Here is a 17,918-nt window from a genome sequence, read left to right on the forward strand (position 1 = left end):
TCCAAAAATATACTGAAGTAAGGCTGCCAAGAGGACTTGAAAGCGGGGCAGAATTGCACGAAACCGATTTCAGGAGGTGAACTGGAATTGCATTTAAAGCATAGGAAAAGAGGCAGAACGTCCACAATGATGCACTTGGACAAAAAGGGCGTATGCGATTTTTCCTGAATATATTCAGGAAAAAACGCATACACACTTTTTGGCCAACCAAGCAAGCTTACAAAGGAAATCTGCACTACAACGAAGTCTCACTTCCCTCCGGTCAAAAGGGACATCTGAATAAGTGTAAAATCCAGAAAGGCAGGACAGGCCATGGAGAACTGGGAGCCTTGTTATGCTGATAGGCGGGATGCAAATTGCCAACAGCCACTCGGGGGAAGTGTATGGTGTTTCCTGAAACATCTAAAAAACAAAGCAACGGAGACTAGGGCACTTCCACTTATGGTCCTATAGCTTAGGGAAATTAAAATCAAAAAGACACAGCCACCCCAAAATTTGGGACAGCTCTGTTTACAAGAACCTCGTCTACGCTACAAGTTCAATATCGCAGAAAGAGAAAAATGGATAAAGACGTTGTGGTACTTACGTACAATGCAATACCACTCAGCAATGAAATCTATGTCATCAGGCCCGTAGCAGCATAATGAGTGGATTCAGGTATGATGATTCTAACTGAAATAAGTCACAAGAAAAAGAAACATCATAAGATATCACTAATACACGGAATGTAAACTTGGCTACACAGGAACTGGATTACAAAACAGAACAGGGTCTCAAATTTAGAAAACCTACTTATGCTTGCTTAAGGGGAAAGGTGAGTTGGGGTGCTGCATAAAACCAGAGATTGAAATGAGCACAGATAAAGTTCCTTAAGCCAAATATGTTATAGGCAAGAGCTACTCCTTGCTCAACGAAATGGACTCAACACCCCATATTAAACGCCTAAGAATGTACCTGACTAGTAAGTATCTTAAAACCTATGGATTGCTATGTCTCTGAAAGAGAATCAAGCATGTGTACAGGGGCATAAACGCAAAAGTGATAGGATTGGAGAGGTTCGGTGAGCAAATGAAGACCCTTTGAAGTCATATTGCATGGTACCCATTCCACGGGTCTCAACTCTCCAGGTTTAAGGGATTCTTCCTTCAGCTAAAACATGCATGTGGAGCCCAGAGTATGATCAACTGTGTGATTGGGAGACGTGTTGAAATATGTCTCAGTTCTCATCCCCTGGTACTCGGGTGCAACATTCCAGACGCTTTACTAACTCTTTCCCAACTTGGAGAGGCAGTGCCTTTAACCTCCTGTTTGGCCCAGTTTGCAATTTCCGCGGAAGATGAACAGGAATAGGGAGAACCAATGAGAGACTAGCTGGAGGTGTCTGGACAGGCAAATTTAACTCTCATTTCCCACCAGGAAGAGGAATTAACCAAAGGCTCAGCGTGCTGTGCCGGAACCAGATTAGGGCCTGAAGCAATCCTGCGGTGATGCGGCCAGCTCACAAGAAAGAGAGTTGAAGAAAGGAGCTCAGGGGCACTGTAATTCACAAACCTGCAGAGTTATAAATGACAGCTATCGTCCAAAAATGTATTGAAGTAAGGCTGCCAAGAGGACTTGAAAATGCGGCAGAATTGCAGGAAACCGATTTCAGGAGGTACACTGGAATTGCATTTAAAGCATAGGAAAAGAGGCAGAACGTGGACAACCATGCACTTGGCCAAAAGGGCGTATGCGTTTTTTCCTGAATATATTCAGGAAAAAACGCATACGCCCTTTTTGGCCAACCAAGCAAGCTTGCAAAGGAAATCTGCACTACAATGAAGTCTCACTTCCCCGCGGTCAAAGGGGCCATCTGAAAAAAGTGTAAAATCCAGAAATGCAGGACAGGCGTTGGAGAACTGGGAGCCTTGTTATGCTGATGGATGGGATGTAAATTCCCAACAGCCACTCGGGAGAAGTGTATGGTGTTTCCTGAAACATCTAAAAAGCAAAGCAACAGAGCCTAGGGCACTTCCACTTATGGTCCTATAGCTTAGGGAAATTAAAATCAAAAAGACACAGCCACCTCAAAATTTGGTATGGCTCTTATTACAAGAACCTCGTTTACGGTACAAGTTCAATATCACAGAAAGTGAAAAATGGATAAAAAAGTTGTGGTACTTACGTTCAATGCAATATCACTCAGCAATGAAATCTATGTCATCAGGCACGTAGCAGCATAATGAGTGGATTCAAGTATGATGAATCTAACTGAAATAAGTCACACAGAAAAAGAAACATCATAAGATATCACTAATACACGGAATGTAAACTTGGCTACACAGGAACTGGATTACAAAACAGAACAGGGTCTCCAATTTAGAAAACCAACTTATGCTTGCTTAAGGGGAAAGGTGAGTTGGGGTGCTGCATAAAACCGGAGATTGAAATGAGCACAGATAATGTTCCTTAAGCCAAATATGTAATAGACAAGAGCTACTCCTTGCTCAACGAAATGGACTCAAAACCCCATGTTAAACGCCTTATAATGTACCTGACTAGTAAGTATCTTAAAACCTATGGATTGCTATGTCTCTGAAAGAGAATCAAGCGTGTGTACAGGGGCATAAACGCAGCAGTGATAGGATTGGAGAGGCTCGCTGAGCAAACGAAGACCCTTTGAAGTCATATTGCATGGTACCCATTCCACGTGTCTCAACTCTCCAGGTTTAAGAGATTCTTCCTTCAGCTAAAACATGCATGTGGAACCCAGAGTATGATCAACCGTGTGATCGGGAGATGTATTCCAATATGTCTCAGTTCTCATCCCCTGGTACTCGGGTGCAACATTCCAGACGTTTTACTAACACTCTCCCGACTTGGAGAGTCATTGCCTTTAACCTCCTGTTTGGCCCAGTTTGCAATTTCTGCGGCAGATGAACAGGAATAGGGAGAACCAATGAGAGACTAGCTGGAGGTGTCTGGACAGGCAAATTTAACTCTCATTTCCCACCAGGAAGAGGAATTAACCAAAGGCTCAGCGTGCTGTGCCGGAACCATATTAGGGCCTGAAGCAATCCTGCGGTGATGCGGCCAGCTCACATGAAAGAGAGTTGAAGAAAGGAGCTCAGGGGCACTGTAATTCACAAAACTTTAGAGTTATAAATGACAGCTATCGTCCAAAAATGTATTGAAGTAAGGCTGCCAAGAGGACTTGAAAGTGGGGCAGAATTGCAGGAAACCGATTTCAGGAGGTAGACTGGAATTGCATTTAAAGCATAGGAAAAGAGGCAGAACGTGGACAACCATGCACTTGGCCAAAAGGGCGTATGCGTTTTTTCCTGAATATATTCAGGAAAAAACGCATACGCACTTTTTGGCCAACCAAGCAAGCTTGCAAAGGAAATCTGCACTACAATGAAGTCTCACTTCCCCCCGGTCAAAAGGGTCATCTGAAAAAAGTGTAAAATCCAGAAAGGCAGGACAGGCCATGGAGAACTGGGAGCCTTGTTATGCTGATGGGCGGGATGTAAATTGCCAACAGCCACTCGGGAGAAGTGTATGGTGTTTCCTGAAACATCTAAAAAACAAAGCAACAGAGCCTAGGGCACTTCCACTTATGGTCCTATAGCTTAGGGAAATTAAAATCAAAAAGACACAGCCACCCCAACGTTTCGGACGGCTCTGTTTACAAGAAACTCGTTTACGGGACATGTTCAATATCACAGAAAGTGAAAAATGGATAAAGAAGTTGTGGTACTTACATACAATGCAATATCACTCAGCAATGAAATCTATGTCATCAGGCCTGTAGCAGCATAATCAGTGGATTGAGGTATGAAGATTCTAACTGAAATAAGTCACACAGAAAAAGAAACATCATAAGATATCACTAATACACGGAATGTAAACTTGGCTATACAGAAACTGGATTAAAAATCAGAAGAGGGTCTCAAATTTAGAAAACCAACTTATGCTTGCTTAACGGGAAAGGTGAGTTGGGGTGCTGCATAAAACCAGAGATTGAAATGAGCACAGATAAAATTCCTTAAGCCAAATATGTAATAGACAAGAGCTACTCCTTGCTCAACGAAATGGACTCAACACCCCATATTAAATGCCTAAGAATGTACCTGACTAGTAAGTACCTTAAAACCTATGAATTGCTATGTCTCCGAAAGAGAATCAAGCGTGTGTACAGGGGCATAAATGCAGCAATGATAGGATTGGAGACATTCGGTGAGCAAATGAAGACCCTTTGAAATCATATTGCATGGTACCCATTCCACGGGTCTCAACTCTCCAGGTTTAAGGGATTCTTCCTTCAGCTAAATCATGCATGTGGAACCCAGAGTATGATCAACCGTGTGATCGGGAGACATGTTCCAATATGTCTCAGTTCTCGTCCCCTGGTACTCGGGTGCAACATTCCAGACACTTTACTAACACTCTCCCGACTTGGCGAGTCAGGGCCTTTAACCTCCTGTTTGGCCCAGTTTGCAATTTCTGCGGAAGAAGAACAGGAATAGGGAGAACCAATGAGAGACTAGCTGGAGGTGTCTGGACGGGCAAATTTAACTCTCATTTCCCACCAGGAAGAGGAATTAACCAAAGGCTCAGCGTGCCTTGCCGGAACCAGATTAGGGCCTGAAGCAGTCCTGCAGTGTTGCAGACAGCTCACAAGAAAGCGAGTTGAAGAAAGGAGCTCAGGGGCACTGTAGTTAACAAACCTTCAGAGTTATAAATGACAGCTATCGTCCAAAAATATACTGAAGTAAGGCTGCCAAGAGGACGTGAAATCGGGGCAGAATTGCAGGAAACCGATTTCAGGAGGTACACTGGAATTGCATTTAAAGCATAGGAAAAGAGGCAAAACGTCGACAATGATGCACTTGGCCAAAAAGGGCGTATGTGTTTTTTCCTGAATATATTCAGGAAAAAACGCATACGCCCTTTTTGGCCAACCAAGCAAGCTTGCAAAGGAAATCTGCACTACAATGAAGTCTCACTTGCCCCGGGTCAAAAGCGCCACTGAAAGAAGTGTAAAATCCAGAAAGGCAGGACAGGCCATGGAGAACTGGGAGCCTTGTTATGCTGATGGGCAGGATGTATATTGCCAACAGCCACTCGGGAGAAGTGTATGGTGTTTCCTGAAACATCTAAAAAACAAAGCAACAGAGCCTAGGGCACTTAGACTTATGACCCTATAGCTTAGGGAAATTAAAATCAAAAAGACACAGCCACCCCAAAGTTTGGGACGGCTCTGTTTACAAGAAACTCGTTTACGGGACAAGTTCAATATCACAGAAAGTGAAAAATGGATAAAGAAGTTGTGGTACTTACGTACAATGCAATATCACTCAGCAATGAAATCTATGTCATCAGGCCCATAGCAGCATAATGAGTGGATTCAGGTATGATGATTCTAACTGAAATAAGTCACACAGAAAAAGAAACATCATAAGATACCAGTAATACATGGAATGTAAACTTGGCTATACAGAAACTGGATTACAAATCAGAAGAGGGTCTCAAATTTAGAAAACCAACTTATGCTTGCTTAACGGGAAAGGTGAGTTGGGGTGCTGCATAAAACCAGAGATTGAAATGAGCACAGATAAAGTTCCTTAAGCGAAAAATGTAATAGACAAGTGCTACTCCTTGCTCAACGAAATCGGCTCAACACCCCATATTAAATGCCAAGGAATGTAGCTGACTAGTAAGTCTGTTAAAACCTATGGATTGCTATGTCTCCGAAATAGGATCAAGCGTGTGTACAGGGGCATAAATGCAGCAGTGATAGGATTGCAGAGGTTCGGTGAGCAAATGAAGACCTTTTGAAGTCATGTTACATGGTACCCATTCCACGGTTCTCAACTCTCCAGGTTTAAGGGATTCTTCCTTCAGCTAAAACGTGCATGTGGAACCCAGAGTATGATCAACCGTGTGATCGGGAGACGTGTTCCAATATGTCTCAGTTCTCGTTCCCTGGTACTCGAGTGCAACATTCCAGACGCTTTACTAACACTCTCCCGACTTGGAGAGTCAGTGCCTTTAACCTCCTGTTTGGCCCAGTTTGCAATTTCTGCGGAAGATGAACAGGAATAGGGAGAACCAATGAGAGACTAGCTGGAGGTGTCTGGACGGGCAAATTTAACTCTCATTTCCCACCAGGAACAGGAATTAACCAAAGGCTCAGCGTGCCGTGCCGGAACAAGATTCGGGCCTGAAGCAATCCTGCGATGTTGCGGCCTGATCACAAGAAAGCGAGTTGAAGAAAGGAGCTTAGGGGCACTGTAATTCACAAACTTGCAGAGTTATAAATGACAGCTATCGTCCAAAAATGTATTGAAGTAAGGCTGCCAAGAGGACTTGAAAGTGGGGCAGAATTGCAGGAAACCGATTTCAGGAGGTACACAGGAATTGCATTTAAAGCATAGGAAAAGAGGCAGAACGTGGACAACCATGCACTTGGCCAAAAGGGCGTATGCGTTTTTTCCTGAATATATTCAGGAAAAAACGCATACGCACTTTTTGGTCAAACAAGCAAGCTTGCAAAGGAAATCTGCACTACAATGAAGTCTCACTTCCCACCGGTCAAAAGGGCCATCTGAAAAAAGTGTAAAATCCAGAAAGGCAGGACAGGCCATGGAGAACTGGGAGCCTTGTTATGCTGATGGGCGGGATGTAAATTGCCAACAGGCACTCGGGAGAAGTGTATGGTGTTTCCTGAAACATCTAAAAAACAAAGCAACAGAGCCTAGGGCACTTCCACTTATGGTCCTATAGCTTAGGGAAATTAAAATCAAAAAGACACAGCCACCTCAAAATTTGGTATGGCTCTTATTACAAGAACCTCGTTTACGGTACAAGTTCAATATCACAGAAAGTGAAAAATGGATAAAAAAGTTGTGGTACTTACGTTCAATGCAATATCACTCAGCAATGAAATCTATGTCATCAGGCACGTAGCAGCATAATGAGTGGATTCAAGTATGATGAATCTAACTGAAATAAGTCACACAGAAAAAGAAACATCATAAGATATCACTAATACACGGAATGTAAACTTGGCTACACAGGAACTGGATTACAAAACAGAACAGGGTCTCCAATTTAGAAAACCAACTTATGCTTGCTTAAGGGGAAAGGTGAGTTGGGGTGCTGCATAAAACCGGAGATTGAAATGAGCACAGATAATGTTCCTTAAGCCAAATATGTAATAGACAAGAGCTACTCCTTGCTCAACGAAATGGACTCAAAACCCCATGTTAAACGCCTTATAATGTACCTGACTAGTAAGTATCTTAAAACCTATGGATTGCTATGTCTCTGAAAGAGAATCAAGCGTGTGTACAGGGGCATAAACGCAGCAGTGATAGGATTGGAGAGGCTCGCTGAGCAAACGAAGACCCTTTGAAGTCATATTGCATGGTACCCATTCCACGTGTCTCAACTCTCCAGGTTTAAGAGATTCTTCCTTCAGCTAAAACATGCATGTGGAACCCAGAGTATGATCAACCGTGTGATCGGGAGATGTATTCCAATATGTCTCAGTTCTCATCCCCTGGTACTCGGGTGCAACATTCCAGACGTTTTACTAACACTCTCCCGACTTGGAGAGTCATTGCCTTTAACCTCCTGTTTGGCCCAGTTTGCAATTTCTGCGGCAGATGAACAGGAATAGGGAGAACCAATGAGAGACTAGCTGGAGGTGTCTGGACAGGCAAATTTAACTCTCATTTCCCACCAGGAAGAGGAATTAACCAAAGGCTCAGCGTGCTGTGCCGGAACCATATTAGGGCCTGAAGCAATCCTGCGGTGATGCGGCCAGCTCACATGAAAGAGAGTTGAAGAAAGGAGCTCAGGGGCACTGTAATTCACAAAACTTTAGAGTTATAAATGACAGCTATCGTCCAAAAATGTATTGAAGTAAGGCTGCCAAGAGGACTTGAAAGTGGGGCAGAATTGCAGGAAACCGATTTCAGGAGGTACACTGGAATTGCATTTAAAGCATAGGAAAAGAGGCAGAACGTGGACAACCATGCACTTGGCCAAAAGGGCGTATGCGTTTTTTCCTGAATATATTCAGGAAAAAACGCATACGCACTTTTTGGCCAACCAAGCAAGCTTGCAAAGGAAATCTGCACTACAATGAAGTCTCACTTCCCCCCGGTCAAAAGGGTCATCTGAAAAAAGTGTAAAATCCAGAAAGGCAGGACAGGCCATGGAGAACTGGGAGCCTTGTTATGCTGATGGGCGGGATGTAAATTGCCAACAGCCACTCGGGAGAAGTGTATGGTGTTTCCTGAAACATCTAAAAAACAAAGCAACAGAGCCTAGGGCACTTCCACTTATGGTCCTATAGCTTAGGGAAATTAAAATCAAAAAGACACAGCCACCCCAACGTTTCGGACGGCTCTGTTTACAAGAAACTCGTTTACGGGACATGTTCAATATCACAGAAAGTGAAAAATGGATAAAGAAGTTGTGGTACTTACATACAATGCAATATCACTCAGCAATGAAATCTATGTCATCAGGCCTGTAGCAGCATAATCAGTGGATTGAGGTATGAAGATTCTAACTGAAATAAGTCACACAGAAAAAGAAACATCATAAGATATCACTAATACACGGAATGTAAACTTGGCTATACAGAAACTGGATTAAAAATCAGAAGAGGGTCTCAAATTTAGAAAACCAACTTATGCTTGCTTAACGGGAAAGGTGAGTTGGGGTGCTGCATAAAACCAGAGATTGAAATGAGCACAGATAAAATTCCTTAAGCCAAATATGTAATAGACAAGAGCTACTCCTTGCTCAACGAAATGGACTCAACACCCCATATTAAATGCCTAAGAATGTACCTGACTAGTAAGTACCTTAAAACCTATGAATTGCTATGTCTCCGAAAGAGAATCAAGCGTGTGTACAGGGGCATAAATGCAGCAATGATAGGATTGGAGACATTCGGTGAGCAAATGAAGACCCTTTGAAATCATATTGCATGGTACCCATTCCACGGGTCTCAACTCTCCAGGTTTAAGGGATTCTTCCTTCAGCTAAATCATGCATGTGGAACCCAGAGTATGATCAACCGTGTGATCGGGAGACATGTTCCAATATGTCTCAGTTCTCGTCCCCTGGTACTCGGGTGCAACATTCCAGACACTTTACTAACACTCTCCCGACTTGGCGAGTCAGGGCCTTTAACCTCCTGTTTGGCCCAGTTTGCAATTTCTGCGGAAGAAGAACAGGAATAGGGAGAACCAATGAGAGACTAGCTGGAGGTGTCTGGACGGGCAAATTTAACTCTCATTTCCCACCAGGAAGAGGAATTAACCAAAGGCTCAGCGTGCCTTGCCGGAACCAGATTAGGGCCTGAAGCAGTCCTGCAGTGTTGCAGACAGCTCACAAGAAAGCGAGTTGAAGAAAGGAGCTCAGGGGCACTGTAGTTAACAAACCTTCAGAGTTATAAATGACAGCTATCGTCCAAAAATATACTGAAGTAAGGCTGCCAAGAGGACGTGAAATCGGGGCAGAATTGCAGGAAACCGATTTCAGGAGGTACACTGGAATTGCATTTAAAGCATAGGAAAAGAGGCAAAACGTCGACAATGATGCACTTGGCCAAAAAGGGCGTATGTGTTTTTTCCTGAATATATTCAGGAAAAAACGCATACGCCCTTTTTGGCCAACCAAGCAAGCTTGCAAAGGAAATCTGCACTACAATGAAGTCTCACTTGCCCCGGGTCAAAAGCGCCACTGAAAGAAGTGTAAAATCCAGAAAGGCAGGACAGGCCATGGAGAACTGGGAGCCTTGTTATGCTGATGGGCAGGATGTATATTGCCAACAGCCACTCGGGAGAAGTGTATGGTGTTTCCTGAAACATCTAAAAAACAAAGCAACAGAGCCTAGGGCACTTAGACTTATGACCCTATAGCTTAGGGAAATTAAAATCAAAAAGACACAGCCACCCCAAAGTTTGGGACGGCTCTGTTTACAAGAAACTCGTTTACGGGACAAGTTCAATATCACAGAAAGTGAAAAATGGATAAAGAAGTTGTGGTACTTACGTACAATGCAATATCACTCAGCAATGAAATCTATGTCATCAGGCCCATAGCAGCATAATGAGTGGATTCAGGTATGATGATTCTAACTGAAATAAGTCACACAGAAAAAGAAACATCATAAGATACCAGTAATACATGGAATGTAAACTTGGCTATACAGAAACTGGATTACAAATCAGAAGAGGGTCTCAAATTTAGAAAACCAACTTATGCTTGCTTAACGGGAAAGGTGAGTTGGGGTGCTGCATAAAACCAGAGATTGAAATGAGCACAGATAAAGTTCCTTAAGCGAAAAATGTAATAGACAAGTGCTACTCCTTGCTCAACGAAATCGGCTCAACACCCCATATTAAATGCCAAGGAATGTAGCTGACTAGTAAGTCTGTTAAAACCTATGGATTGCTATGTCTCCGAAATAGGATCAAGCGTGTGTACAGGGGCATAAATGCAGCAGTGATAGGATTGCAGAGGTTCGGTGAGCAAATGAAGACCTTTTGAAGTCATGTTACATGGTACCCATTCCACGGTTCTCAACTCTCCAGGTTTAAGGGATTCTTCCTTCAGCTAAAACGTGCATGTGGAACCCAGAGTATGATCAACCGTGTGATCGGGAGACGTGTTCCAATATGTCTCAGTTCTCGTTCCCTGGTACTCGAGTGCAACATTCCAGACGCTTTACTAACACTCTCCCGACTTGGAGAGTCAGTGCCTTTAACCTCCTGTTTGGCCCAGTTTGCAATTTCTGCGGAAGATGAACAGGAATAGGGAGAACCAATGAGAGACTAGCTGGAGGTGTCTGGACGGGCAAATTTAACTCTCATTTCCCACCAGGAACAGGAATTAACCAAAGGCTCAGCGTGCCGTGCCGGAACAAATTCGGGCCTGAAGCAATCCTGCGATGTTGCGGCCTGATCACAAGAAAGCGAGTTGAAGAAAGGAGCTTAGGGGCACTGTAATTCACAAACTTGCAGAGTTATAAATGACAGCTATCGTCCAAAAATGTATTGAAGTAAGGCTGCCAAGAGGACTTGAAAGTGGGGCAGAATTGCAGGAAACCGATTTCAGGAGGTACACAGGAATTGCATTTAAAGCATAGGAAAAGAGGCAGAACGTGGACAACCATGCACTTGGCCAAAAGGGCGTATGCGTTTTTTCCTGAATATATTCAGGAAAAAACGCATACGCACTTTTTGGTCAAACAAGCAAGCTTGCAAAGGAAATCTGCACTACAATGAAGTCTCACTTCCCACCGGTCAAAAGGGCCATCTGAAAAAAGTGTAAAATCCAGAAAGGCAGGACAGGCCATGGAGAACTGGGAGCCTTGTTATGCTGATGGGCGGGATGTAAATTGCCAACAGGCACTCGGGAGAAGTGTATGGTGTTTCCTGAAACATCTAAAAAACAAAGCAACAGAGCCTAGGGCACTTCCACTTATGGTCCTATAGCTTAGGGAAATTAAAATCAAAAAGACACAGCCACCCCAACGTTTCGGATGGCTCTGTTTACAAGAAACTCGTTTACGGGAAATGTTCAATATCACAGAAAGTGAAAAATGGATAAAGAAGTTGTGGTACTTATGTACAATGCAATATCACTCAGCAATGAAATCTATGTCATCAGGCCCGTAGCAGCATAATCAGTGGATTCAGGTATGATGATTCTAACTGAAATAAGTCACACAGAAAAAGAAACATCATAAGATATCACTAATACACGGAATGTAAACTTGGCTATACAGAAACTGGATTACAAATCAGAAGAGTGTCTCAAATTTAGAAAACCAACTTATGCTTGCTTAAGGGGAAAGGTGAGTTGGGGTGCTGCATAAAACCAGAGATTGAAATGAGCACAGATAAAGTTCCTTAAGCCAAATATGTAATAGACAAGACCTACTCCTTGCTCAACGAAATGGACTCAACACCCCATATTAAATGCCTAAGAATGTACCTGACTAGTAAGTACCTTAAAACCTATGAATTGCTATGTCTCCGAAAGAGAATCAAGCGTGTGTACAGGGGCATAAATGCAACAATGATAGGATTGGAGACATTCGGTGAGCAAATGAAGACCCTTTGAAATCATATTTCATGGTACCCATTCCACGGGTCTCAACTCTCCAGGTTTAAGGGATTCTTCCTTCAGCTAAATCATGCATGTGGAACCCAGAGTATGATCAACCGTGTGATCGGGAGATGTGTTCCAATATGTCTCAGGTGTCGTCCCCTGGTACTCGGGTGCAACATTCCAGACGCTTTACTAACACTCTCCCGACTTGGAGAGTCAGTGCCTTTAACCTCCTGTTTGGCCCAGTTTGCAATTTCTGCGGCAGATGAACAGGAATAGGGAGAACCATTGAGAGACTAGCTGGAGGTGTCTGGACGGGCAAATTTAACTCTCATTTCCCACCAGAAAGAGGAATTAACCAAAGGCTCAGCGTGCCGGGCCGGAACCAGATTAGGGCCTGAAGCAGTCCTGCAGTGTTGCAGACAACTCACAAGAAAGCGAGTTGAAGAAAGGAGCTCAGGGGCACTGTAATACACAAACCTGCAGAGTTATAAATGACAGCTATCGTCCAAAAATATACTGAAGTAAGGCTGCCAAGAGGACGTGAAATCGGGGCAGAATTGCAGGAAACCGATTTCAGGAGGTACACTGGAATTGCATTTAAAGCATAGGAAAAGAGGCAAAACGTCGACAATGATGCACTTGGCCAAAAAGGGCGTATGCGTTTTTTCCTGAATATATTCAGGAAAAAACGCATACGCCCTTTTTGGCCAACCAAGCAAGCTTGCAAAGGAAATCTGCACTACAATGAAGTCTCACTTGCCCCCGGTCAAAAGCGCCACTGAAAGAAGTGTAAAATCCAGAAAGGCAGGACAGGCCATGGAGAACTGGGAGCCTTGTTATGCTGATGGGCGGGATGTATATTGCCAACAGCCACTCGGAAGAAGTGTATGGTGTTTCCTGAAACATCTAAAAAACAAAGCAACAGAGCCTAGGGCAATTAGACTTATGGCCCTATAGCTTAGGGAAATTAAAATCAAAAAGACACAGCCACCCCAAAGTTTGGGACGGCTCTGTTTACAAGAAACTCTTTTACGGGACAAGTTCAATATCGCAGAAAGTGAAAAATGGATAAAGAAGTTGTGGTACTTACGTACAATGCAATATCACTCAGCAATGAAATCTATGTCATCAGGCCCATAGCAGCATAATGAGTGGATTCAGGTATGATGATTCTAACTGAAATAAGTCACACAGAAAAAGAAACATCATAAGATACCAGTAATACATGGAATGTAAACTTGGCTATACAGAAACTGGATTACAAATCAGAAGAGGGTCTCAAATTTAGAAAACCAACTTATGCTTGCTTAACGGGAAAGGTGAGTTGGGGTGCTGCATAAAACCAGAGATTGAAATGAGCACAGATAAAGTTCCTTAAGCGAAAAATGTAATAGACAAGGCTACTCCTTGCTCAACGAAATGGGCTCAACACCGCATATTAAATGCCTAAGAATGTAGCTGACTAGTAAGTCTGTTAAAACCTATGGATTGCTATGTCTCCGAAATAGGATCAAGCGTGTGTACAGGGGCATAAATGCAACAATGATAGGATTGGAGACATTCGGTGAGCAAATGAAGACCCTTTGAAATCATATTTCATGGTACCCATTCCACGGGTCTCAACTCTCCAGGTTTAAGGGATTCTTCCTTCAGCTAAATCATGCATGTGGAACCCAGAGTATGATCAACCGTGTGATCGGGAGATGTGTTCCAATATGTCTCAGGTGTCGTCCCCTGGTACTCGGGTGCAACATTCCAGACGCTTTACTAACACTCTCCCGACTTGGAGAGTCAGTGCCTTTAACCTCCTGTTTGGCCCAGTTTGCAATTTCTGCGGCAGATGAACAGGAATAGGGAGAACCATTGAGAGACTAGCTGGAGGTGTCTGGACGGGCAAATTTAACTCTCATTTCCCACCAGAAAGAGGAATTAACCAAAGGCTCAGCGTGCCGTGCCGGAACCAGATTAGGGCCTGAAGCAGTCCTGCAGTGTTGCAGACAACTCACAAGAAAGCGAGTTGAAGAAAGGAGCTCAGGGGCACTGTAATACACAAACCTGCAGAGTTATAAATGACAGCTATCGTCCAAAAATATACTGAAGTAAGGCTGCCAAGAGGACGTGAAATCGGGGCAGAATTGCAGGAAACCGATTTCAGGAGGTACACTGGAATTGCATTTAAAGCATAGGAAAAGAGGCAAAACGTCGACAATGATGCACTTGGCCAAAAAGGGCGTATGCGTTTTTTCCTGAATATATTCAGGAAAAAACGCATACGCCCTTTTTGGCCAACCAAGCAAGCTTGCAAAGGAAATCTGCACTACAATGAAGTCTCACTTGCCCCCGGTCAAAAGCGCCACTGAAAGAAGTGTAAAATCCAGAAAGGCAGGACAGGCCATGGAGAACTGGGAGCCTTGTTATGCTGATGGGCGGGATGTATATTGCCAACAGCCACTCGGGAGAAGTGTATGGTGTTTCCTGAAACATCTAAAAAACAAAGCAACAGAGCCTAGGGCAATTAGACTTATGGCCCTATAGCTTAGGGAAATTAAAATCAAAAAGACACAGCCACCCCAAAGTTTGGGACGGCTCTGTTTACAAGAAACTCTTTTACGGGACAAGTTCAATATCGCAGAAAGTGAAAAATGGATAAAGAAGTTGTGGTACTTACGTACAATGCAATATCACTCAGCAATGAAATCTATGTCATCAGGCCCATAGCAGCATAATGAGTGGATTCAGGTATGATGATTCTAACTGAAATAAGTCACACAGAAAAAGAAACATCATAAGATACCAGTAATACATGGAATGTAAACTTGGCTATACAGAAACTGGATTACAAATCAGAAGAGGGTCTCAAATTTAGAAAACCAACTTATGCTTGCTTAACGGGAAAGGTGAGTTGGGGTGCTGCATAAAACCAGAGATTGAAATGAGCACAGATAAAGTTCCTTAAGCGAAAAATGTAATAGACAAGGCTACTCCTTGCTCAACGAAATGGGCTCAACACCGCATATTAAATGCCTAAGAATGTAGCTGACTAGTAAGTCTGTTAAAACCTATGGATTGCTATGTCTCCGAAATAGGATCAAGCGTGTGTACAGGGGCATAAATGCAGCAGTGATAGGATTGCAGAGGTTCGGTGAGTAAATGAAGACCCTTTGAAGTCATGTTACATGGTACCCATTCCACGGTTCTCAACTCTCCAGGTTTAAGGGATTCTTCCTTCAGCTAAAACGTGCATGTGGAACCCAGAGTATGATCAACCGTGTGATCGGGAAACGTGTTCCAATATGTCTCAGTTCTCGTTCCCTGGTACTCGGGTGCAACATTCCAGACGCTTTACTAACACTCTCCCGACTTGGAGAGTCAGTGCCTTTAACCTCCTGTTTGGCCCAGTTTGCAATTTCTGCGGAAGATGAACAGGAATAGGGAGAACCAATGAGAGACTAGCTGGAGGTGTCTGGACGGGCAAATTTAACTCTCATTTCCCACCAGGAACAGGAATTAACCAAAGGCTCAGCGTGCCGTGCCGGAACCAGATTCGGGCCTGAAGCAATCCTGCGGTGTTGCGGCCAGCTCACAAGAAAGCGAGTTGAAGAAAGGAGCTCAGGGGCACTGTAATTCACAAACCTGCAGAGTTATAAACGACAGCTATCGTCCAAAAATATACTGAAGTAAGGGTGCCAAGAGGACTTGAAAGCGGGGCAGAATTGCAGGAAACCGATTTCAGGAGGTAGACTGGAATTGCATTTAAAGCATAGGAAAAGAGGCAGAACGTCCTCAATGATGCACTTGGCCAAAAAGGGCGTATGAGTTTTTTCCGGAAAAAATGCATACGCCCTTTTTGGTCAACCAAGCAAGCTTGCAAAGGAAATCTGCACTACAATGAAGTCTCTCTTCCCCCCGGTCAACAGGGCCATCTGAAAAAAGTGTAAAATCCAGAAAGGCAGGACAGGCCATGGAGAACTGGGAGCCTTGTTATGCTGATGGGCGGGATGTAAATTGCAAACAGCCACTGGGGAGAAGTGTATGGTGTTTCCTGAAACATCTAAAAATCAAAGCAACAGAGCCTAGGGCACTTCCACTTATGGTCCTATAGCTTAGGGAAATTAAAATCAAAAAGACACAGCCACCGCAAAGTTTGGGACGGCTCTGTTTACAAGAAACTCTTACGGGACAAGTTCAATATCGCAGAAAGTGAAAAATGGATAAAGAAGTTGTGGTACTTACGTACAATGCAATATCACTCAGCAATGAAATCTATGTCATCAGGCCCGTAGCAGCATAATGAGTGGATTCAGGTATGATGATTCTAACTGAAATAAGTCACAGAGAAAAAGAAACATCATAAGATATCACTAATACACGGAATGTAATCTTGGCTACACAGGAACTGAATTACAAAACAGAACAGTGTCTCAAATTTAGAAAACCAACTTATGCTTGCTTAAGGGGAAAGGTGAGTTGGGGTGCTGCATAAAACCAGAGATTGAAATGAGCACAGTTCTCGTCCCCTGGTACTCGGGTGCAACATTCCAGATGCTTTACTAACACTCTCCCGACTTGGAGAGTCAGTGCCTTTAACCTCCTGTTTGGCCCAGTTTGCAATTTCTGCGGAAGATGAACAGGAATAGGGAGGACCAATGAGAGACTAGCTGGAGGTGTCTGGACGGGCAAATTTAACTCTCATTTCCCACCAGGAAGAGGAATTAACCAAAGGCTCAGCGTGCCATGCCAGAACCAGATTAGGGCCTGAAGCAATCCTGCGGTGTTGTGGCCAGCTCACAAGAAAACGAGTTGAAGAAAGGAGCTCAGGGGCACTGTAATTCACAAACCTGCAGAGTTATAAATGACAGCTATCGTCCAAAAATATACTGAAGTAAGGCTGCCAAGAGGACTTGAAAGCGGGCCAGAATTGCAGGAAACCGATTTCAGGAGGTAGACTGGAATTGCATTTAAAGCATAGGAAAAGAGGCAGAACATCGACAATGATGCACTTGGCCAAAAAGGGCGTATGCGTTTTTTCCTGAATATATTCAGGAAAAAACGCATACGCCCTTTTTGGCCAACCAAGCAAGCTTGCAAAGGAAATCTGCACTACAATGAAGTCTCACTTCCCCCCAGTCAAAAGGGCCATCTGAAAAAAGTGTAAAATCCAGAAAGGCAGGACAGGCCATGGAGAACTGGGAGCCTTGTTATGCTGATGGGCGGGATGTAAATTGCCAACAGCCACTCGGGAGAGGTGCATGGTGTTTCCTGAAACATCTAAAAAAGAAAGCAACAGAGCCTAGGGCACTTCCACGTATGGTCCTATAGCTTAGGGAAATTAAAATCAAAAAGACACAGCCACCCAAATGTTTGGGATGGCTCTGTTTACAAGAACCTCGTTTATGGTACTAGTTCAATATCGCAGAAAGTGAAAAATGTTCAAAGAAGTTGTGGTACTTACGTACAATGCAATATCACTCAGCAATGAAATCTATGTCATCAGGCCCGTAGCAGCATAATGAGTGGATTCAGGTATGATGATTCTAACTAAAATAAGTAACACAGAAAAAGAAACATCTTAAGATATCACCAATACACGGAATGTAAACTTGGCTACACAGGAACTGAATTACAAAACAGAACAGGGTCTCAAATTTAGAAAACCAACATATGCTTGCTTAAGGGGAAAGGTGAGTTGGGGTGCTGCATAAAACCAGAGATTGAAATGAGCACAGATAAAGTTCCTTAAGCCAAATATGTAATAGACAAGAGATACTCCTTGCTCAACGAAATGGACTCAT

Source organism: Orcinus orca, chromosome 6 (assembly GCF_937001465.1).
Source record: "Orcinus orca chromosome 6, mOrcOrc1.1, whole genome shotgun sequence".
In the NCBI taxonomy this organism is placed as follows: domain Eukaryota; kingdom Metazoa; phylum Chordata; class Mammalia; order Artiodactyla; family Delphinidae; genus Orcinus; species Orcinus orca.